Source organism: Sinocyclocheilus anshuiensis, unplaced genomic scaffold, assembly GCF_001515605.1.
Source record: "Sinocyclocheilus anshuiensis isolate Anshui unplaced genomic scaffold, SAMN03320099.WGS_v1.1 scaffold2090, whole genome shotgun sequence".
NCBI lineage: Eukaryota > Metazoa > Chordata > Actinopteri > Cypriniformes > Cyprinidae > Sinocyclocheilus > Sinocyclocheilus anshuiensis.
The window spans coordinates 1,278,852-1,287,387 of NW_015560626.1; the positions used below are offsets into that span (position 1 = coordinate 1,278,852).

At 36.6% G+C, this 8,536-nt stretch overlaps 1 pseudogene; it reads left to right on the forward strand.

Annotated features, from left to right (window-relative positions):
- The first annotated feature begins 1,549 nt into the window (after positions 1-1,549).
- LOC107681942 (ankyrin repeat domain-containing protein 33B-like) overlaps positions 1,550-8,536 on the forward strand; it is a 9,936-nt pseudogene continuing 2,949 nt past the window's right edge.

An 8,536-nucleotide genomic window follows, 5' to 3' on the forward strand; every position in this document is an offset into this window, starting at 1 on the left:
ACAGGTGGGAGCTTTTTCAATTTATTACTCAGACAGACTTATTAGCCTACAGCACCTTTCAAGACTTATTCAGGGAAGTACAGCAGGATGCAGGAAATGGTTGAGTATTATTTTAGGTATAAAATATCATTATTGTAACGCTTGTAATCTTTACACAGCAGTTTGGCTCCTTAAATGTTTAAACATCCGCTAATTTCAAGACGCTGACGTCACGTGGGTCACCCACGGTTTAAGACGCTCAAAGCTCAAGATGTTTGGATAGACGTTCGGTCGACGGTTAGACGTTCGATCGGTCGGTCGTTCGAACGTTTGATTTTAGCATGGAATACGCTTCATATATTTCTCTGTTCACGCTCCACTTCATCTGCCAGTGAATGTGGGCGTGGTCAGCTCGAAATGCATTTTCAAATTGAATTTTGCTACACATATCCCACGGCGTCATGATGAAAATGCAATCCCAAGTGTTCTAACTGTTAGTCTAAATGCATTTAGGACAAATGACAAATAGCTTATCATTTTGCTACCATTTCTGCTTGAACATGTTACACATCAAATCAATTTGTGTTATATGTTATACATTCATTTCGCAACTTATAAAGCGATCAAATTTGCATGCAATTTACATATTAAGACTACTGTTGGAAATGGCAAATGTAAATTATATAATTTAATTTTCATTTTACTTTTGCACCAAACTTTGCACGTATGGGTAATGGAAAATGTAAATTTAAATACAGAAATACATTGCCATTTTTGCCATTTTGTTGCCATTTTGCATATTGCATTTTAAATTGAATTTCACTACCTATATGCTTCCATACATGCCATACATGAGGAAGTGAATTACAATTAACTTAATTACATGTCATACATGGAAATGATTCGATTTTTTATCTAATTAGTTACACATCCATAAGGCCTAAAATAACAGGTGTCTTCACCGGTTGGCCAAGAAACGACTATGATATTGGAATAAATTAATTGATTAATTTCAGTTTCAGTCCCTCTGATTTTTCATGTGACTGCTGCAAGATGAGCGACGCCTGGCTGTAAGATGTGTGGCATGAGGTGTTATCTGGGCTTCTCTGATATGTTTAAGTTGTTTTAATTGGCTAAACTTTACCATATTCTGATCCATAGCTATTTCAGGGCACATATGACACAGGCAGTTTGAAGACATGCCTGGCAGAAATGGGAAAGGAACAATACAATACAACTCACTAGAAACTCCTGCTCAATTAGCGGCAGGATGATTATAATAACTGCAGCAAAGTTCATAATACTTTTCCCAGAATACACATGCTTTGTGAGGTTTACTGTTTTATGGATTGTAAGTGTAAAATTCTTTAGTGCTTGTATTGAGTGACATAAAGCTGCAATAAAATTACCAGTTAATTGTAAAATAGTTTGAGATACAGTTAGAGAAAATAGTTAGAGAAACATGCCAGCTCAGACTGGAGAAATGAAGCGGTGACAACCTTACAACCACAGATTCCTGGTAGCTGCCATTTCTGAATGTTAATCCATAAATCTCCTGTAATCAGGATGAGTGGCCATGCCTGTCTTAACAGAGCACCTGTGTCAAGATTTGGAAGGATTCTTCAGTGATCAGAGGCCTAAGTGTCCGATCGGAGGGCTTGGGAGGAGGGGACAGGCAGGGACACGGCTCTGTCCTGCGGGATCAGACAGTCCACAGTAAGAATCCATACTGGGAGGACTAAACAGACACAGCAGGAGCAATGATCTGATCACCCAGAGAGATGTGGACAATGCTAAAACATCTTCTGAGCACTTTTAATGGTGAGATACAATGGATGTGTTTATTGGTTCGGTGCATATAGTTTTTTTTTTAAAGGGGAAACAAGTATCAATTGCTGAAAGGTCACGTAAAGTGTTACAACAAAGAAGAAAATTGACATGTTTTTATAAAAACAACAGATTTTGTCTATAAAACTTAAAATAATGTTTGTCTACTTCAAAACATTTTTAGCAATTTTATGTAATTATTTATTTGTTTAAGCAAAATGTAGAAATTGCATGGAAATTTGAGTGTCCTCATCGTGTAATACAAAACTGTATAAAGCTGGAGTCACTCCCAAAATCAGTTTTTAATTGGGCAGTCTCTTAGGGATCCCTAAAAAGTTTGCATGGGGCGTAACAGGAAGTAAATAAGACATTTTTAACTTATAAATTAGGAGATTTTACCTCCTATTGTCAGTTTGTAATGTTTATGTGGATCTACTTCCCAAAGTTCATTTATTCAGTCCTGCTGTGGGATGTCTCCAGATAATTTAATCCTTAATAAGCATAAAATAAGTTAAAACTTTATGTATATGTGCAGATGCTGCATATGGGAGCCAAACTGTTGAAAACTATGTCAAAATACCTTTAAATGTCCTATGGTGTGACATGTGCTATAATAATATACACAGCAGTTATATTTTATTATAAATATTGTGCATGCATTTGTGATGGCACTGTACAAATTGTATCACTTGTGAGACTACTTGGAATAAAAACCATTGTCACACCACAGGACCACTGAAACTTAAAACTTGGTTAACATAAGTGAAACGACCACCATCTAAAAACAAACTTTCTCTTAAACAAACATATATGTTTTTAAATTGAATTTCACTACCTATATGCTTCCATACATGACCACTAATAGGAAGTGAATTACAATTAACTTAATTACATGTCATACATGGAAATGATTCGATTTTTTATCTAATTAGTTACACATCCATAAGGCCTAAAATAACAGGTGTCTTCACCGGTTGGCCAAGAAACGACTATGATATTGGAATAAATTAATTGATTAATTTCAGTTTCAGTCCCTCTGATTTTTCATGTGACTGCTGCAAGATGAGCGACGCCTGGCTGTAAGATGTGTGGCATGAGGTGTTATCTGGGCTTCTCTGATATGTTTAAGTTGTTTTAATTGGCTAAACTTTACCATATTCTGATCCATAGCTATTTCAGGGCACATATGACACAGGCAGTTTGAAGACATGCCTGGCAGAAATGGGAAAGGAACAATACAATACAACTCACTAGAAACTCCTGCTCAATTAGCGGCAGGATGATTATAATAACTGCAGCAAAGTTCATAATACTTTTCCCAGAATACACATGCTTTGTGAGGTTTACTGTTTTATGGATTGTAAGTGTAAAATTCTTTAGTGCTTGTATTGAGTGACATAAAGCTGCAATAAAATTACCAGTTAATTGTAAAATAGTTTGAGATACAGTTAGAGAAAATAGTTAGAGAAACATGCCAGCTCAGACTGGAGAAATGAAGCGGTGACAACCTTACAACCACAGATTCCTGGTAGCTGCCATTTCTGAATGTTAATCCATAAATCTCCTGTAATCAGGATGAGTGGCCATGCCTGTCTTAACAGAGCACCTGTGTCAAGATTTGGAAGGATTCTTCAGTGATCAGAGGCCTAAGTGTCCGATCGGAGGGCTTGGGAGGAGGGGACAGGCAGGGACACGGCTCTGTCCTGCGGGATCAGACAGTCCACAGTAAGAATCCATACTGGGAGGACTAAACAGACACAGCAGGAGCAATGATCTGATCACCCAGAGAGATGTGGACAATGCTAAAACATCTTCTGAGCACTTTTAATGGTGAGATACAATGGATGTGTTTATTGGTTCGGTGCATATAGTTTTTTTTTTAAAGGGGAAACAAGTATCAATTGCTGAAAGGTCACGTAAAGTGTTACAACAAAGAAGAAAATTGACATGTTTTTATAAAAACAACAGATTTTGTCTATAAAACTTAAAATAATGTTTGTCTACTTCAAAACATTTTTAGCAATTTTATGTAATTATTTATTTGTTTAAGCAAAATGTAGAAATTGCATGGAAATTTGAGTGTCCTCATCGTGTAATACAAAACTGTATAAAGCTGGAGTCACTCCCAAAATCAGTTTTTAATTGGGCAGTCTCTTAGGGATCCCTAAAAAGTTTGCATGGGGCGTAACAGGAAGTAAATAAGACATTTTTAACTTATAAATTAGGAGATTTTACCTCCTATTGTCAGTTTGTAATGTTTATGTGGATCTACTTCCCAAAGTTCATTTATTCAGTCCTGCTGTGGGATGTCTCCAGATAATTTAATCCTTAATAAGCATAAAATAAGTTAAAACTTTATGTATATGTGCAGATGCTGCATATGGGAGCCAAACTGTTGAAAACTATGTCAAAATACCTTTAAATGTCCTATGGTGTGACATGTGCTATAATAATATACACAGCAGTTATATTTTATTATAAATATTGTGCATGCATTTGTGATGGCACTGTACAAATTGTATCACTTGTGAGACTACTTGGAATAAAAACCATTGTCACACCACAGGACCACTGAAACTTAAAACTTGGTTAACATAAGTGAAACGACCACCATCTAAAAACAAACTTTCTCTTAAACAAACATATATGTGCATAAATCTTGACTAGTATTGTGTAGTGCAGTATTGTGTTTGGGCTGACAGTGGGACAGTGTTGACAGTGTTGTTTAAATTCTATGGTCTGGAGAGCTAAACCAGCATGTGGACAGTGTTGTGGTTCTCAGAGGACAGACTGCTTATGTGGCACTAACGGGGAATGATTTCCCATCCTCGCTACCCCCTTCTGTCTCTCTTTCTCTCTCACACACACTCTCACACACACACACACTCAAACACACACACAGTGCCTCTATGTCAGTCTGCACTGGCCACTGTGCTACCAATAACAATGGCTAAATATAGCTGGGAAAGCACTGTGAGAGCAAATATGTTATTTTTTTAAATATTCAAACAATGGTTCTTTTCATGCATTGGCAAAATTTAACATAAAATTTTGCATTACATTTTTTTTTTGCTACCAATACTGCATGTGGCTGCACTTTCTGTAAAAAGGTCAGAAAATAGCCATTTAGAAGCTTTTATTAAAGACTTACATGAGTAACATGAGCATAAAGGAATAGTTAGTCCAAAAATTAAAATGTTCTAAAAATGTACTCTCAGAATGGCTGAGGTGTTGATGAGTTTGTTTCTTCATCAGAACAATTTTGAAGGAATTTAGCATTACATCACTTGCTCACCAATGGATCCTCTGTAGTGAATGGGTGCTGTCAGAATGAGAGTTACCTGACAAAAACATCACAATAATCCACAAGTAATCATCTTGTGAAGTAAAAAGCTGTGTGATTGTGGTAAACAAACCCATCATTAAGACCTTTTATCTTCAAAACATTTCTTCTGGCTGAAATACAAGTCCTCTATTAATAATATTCCTTTCTCCACTGAAAAATCTGTATCATCTAAATCAGGAGAGATATAGGCAGAGATCAAGTACTGTTTACAAGCTAAAACAAATATTTTTGTTGATTTTGTTGTAAGAGGACAACAGTGGATGGACTTTTATAGTGGATGGAAGTGTAAATGGATTATGGACTCCAACATTACCAATAGTGTTATTATGGCTCATGGATATTTTGGCCAGAAGTGACAGTTTAAAGTTAAAATGCCTTTTACAAGCATGCATTAACTGATGGACTGGAGTCATGTAAATTAGGCAACTTGTGGATTATTGTGATGTTTTTATCAGCTGTTTGAACTCTTTTCCTGGCAGCACCCATTCACTGCAGAGGATCAGTTGGTGAGCAAGTGTTGTAATGCTAAATTTCTCCAGAGCTGTTCCAATGAAAACACAAACATATCCACATCTTGGATGGCCCAAGGGTGAATAAATACAGCAAGTGTTAATTTTTGTGAAATGTGCCTTTCACAATTGCTCGCTCCTAGGCATTTAAAAGTGGGAAGTGGAAATGGTCTTAACTATGATGATTTTGATTAGTCAAGAGTCAGGCCTTGGCTGACACATAAGCAGACACATTACTCATGAGGTTAAAGTTTGACTAACTGAATCTGTTCTCCTGAGCCATTAGCGCAATCTGCTCTTTCCAAACCATTTACAGAATTGCACCAGTGTTCAGTTCAGCATATTATTCTCATTAAAATCCCACATTAGCAGAAATTAAAGTCAGAATATCAATGTGTTATGCTTGACTTGTGAAATGATTACTCATTTTGCAGTATGTTTAGTTTGGCATACACTTACTGACCTTGTTTTCAACATTCCTTTGAATATTTTCAGAAAGCCTGAACAAAAGTTCATAGGTTCCTTCTCATTCACATTCATCATGTTTGTTGCTTAAACTTTGTGATTCGTAAGTTCCGCCTTCAGTCAAATAAATAATAGTAACTATGTTCTCCTGTTATCCTCTACCTATAAATAGTTTGATCCCAGATATAGCTATAGTGAAGCTCTTCACAGACATTGAGCCTGTTACAGCATAGTTGAGTGAAGTTGTGCAGATTACCATCCGTCAATCACAACAACGTTCACCTCAGGTGAGACTCTTCATCCCGTTCAGCCCCGAACCACTCTCTGACTGAGATGTGCCACTGTGCCACCTGTTCAAACAAAGTGATCAAGTGTTAGAAATTAAATAAAATTATATTATAATTATTTAATTATATTTAAATGTAATTATATGATTAAAACCTAAAAAGCCACAAATGGCTACAAAAATATCACTATACACACTTAAAAATAAAGCTACCAAAAGGGGGGTTTCATAGCAATGCAATAGAAGAATCATTTTTGGTTCCCAAAAGAAGCTTTGAGTGAATAGTTTTAAAAATCTAAAGAACCTTCTTCCACTATAAAGAACCTTTTGTGCAATGGAAAGTTTCCATGGATATTAAAGTTTCGTCATAGAACCATTGTTGCCAATTTTTTGTTCCTTGAAAAAAAAATATAAGAAAGTAAGTACGTTAGTAAGTAAATAAACGTTAGTAAGTAAATAAATAAATACCTTAATCAGTATTTTCGCTTTGTTTCCCAGTAAAAAATAGCTAAACATTAAAAACAATACTGTTTGTGTATTGTATAAAGTCATTACGGAAACCTTTAAGTGCAAACTTTGCGCATGCCTGAAAAACTTGCTCATGAGAATGAGAAAGCGTGATCACATGTTGCCACTTCTGGATTATTATTTTTTTCTGCAAATTTAACTTATGATATAAGCGAGGCAAGCTGTTTTTCTTACTTTAAGCTTAAACCTCACTGAAAATGGTTAAATTCATGGATTTTTATGTTTTTAAATGTAACATTTAAGTTATTCTGATGTTGTACATTCAAAATACATTATTTTGCCAATGATTTTTGCTAATTAAAAAAACCTAATTAAAAAAAAAAACTATTAAAAAAATTTATATCAGGCTTTTTTAACTTGTAAGTTTTTGTTTCCAACTATAGCACTATGTAAAATAAGTCTTGTCATAAAAGAATAAAATGAGCTCATATGTATTCCAGTACATTTTGTTGTACACTCAAAGCGTGGTTTCAGCTTCGCCTTTATCTTTATCTTTGCAGATTCCAGGGAGGGAGCGGCGAGGACGCAGATGATGATGAAGTGCCTGCTGAGCGTGTGAGTCCTGGCTCGTGCTGGCCAGATGGCTGAGGCTAAAGTCACGGTGCAGGAGGATCCTAATCTGGGCTCCGGTCCAGATGAGGATGCCTCTGAGTTGTCAGTTTCTGAGCATGATTCAGATTCTGGGAGTGTGCTGTCAGATGACTCTGTGCTCCCTGACTATGAACGGGAAGATGCCAGTGGAGGCTCTGCCAACACCTTGTACCAAGCCTGTGCCAAGAACAATGCGGCAGCCCTCCGCAGAGTTCTGGAGAGGGGTGTTACAAGAGAAGAAGTCATGGAACTAGACATAAATGGCAGGGTAAGGAGTCAGATAACCTTATTACTCATAAAGCATCATCCGTATATGACAGAAATTTGGCAGAAGAGATGATTTACATCATTTTCTATGCTGACAAATCCTCTTCTTGTTCTCTGATAGAACGGTCTGATGGTGGCAGTCTCAAAAGGCTTTGTGGATCTGGTGTATGAACTCAATCAGTGCCCATTTCTGGATATCAATCATCAGGATAATGACGGCAACACTGCACTCATGATTGCTGCACAGGCTGGTAGGCTCTTAATGAAAACATTAAACAAAAAAATGATAAGGTATGAAGGACCTAATTCCTGATTCCTTCTATAAATACTGCAGGTTTCGTAATCATCCTCACCTACATCCTAAATTACTTCAGTGGTGTGGACATGGAGCTCCGGGACAACCGAGGCTTCACTGCACTCCTCAAGGCAGTCATGCAGGGCAGCGATGACTGTGTGGCTTCACTGCTCATGGCTGGTACGTTATTTTAGGACTGTAATAATTAGTTTACAGACTGACCAGATCGGACAGATGAGATCCTCCCAGCTTCCCTTAAGCAATCTGGATGAAGTGAATTGGTGCATAATATTGAAAACCATGGGACGCTGTTCCTGTCTTCCTCAAAATATTGAGTACTAGTACTAAAGGTTGTACGTCACAAAAGTACAAAAGTTTGAGACCACTATTGAAAATGCTACTGTTTTGTAATATATATATATATATATATATATATATATGGT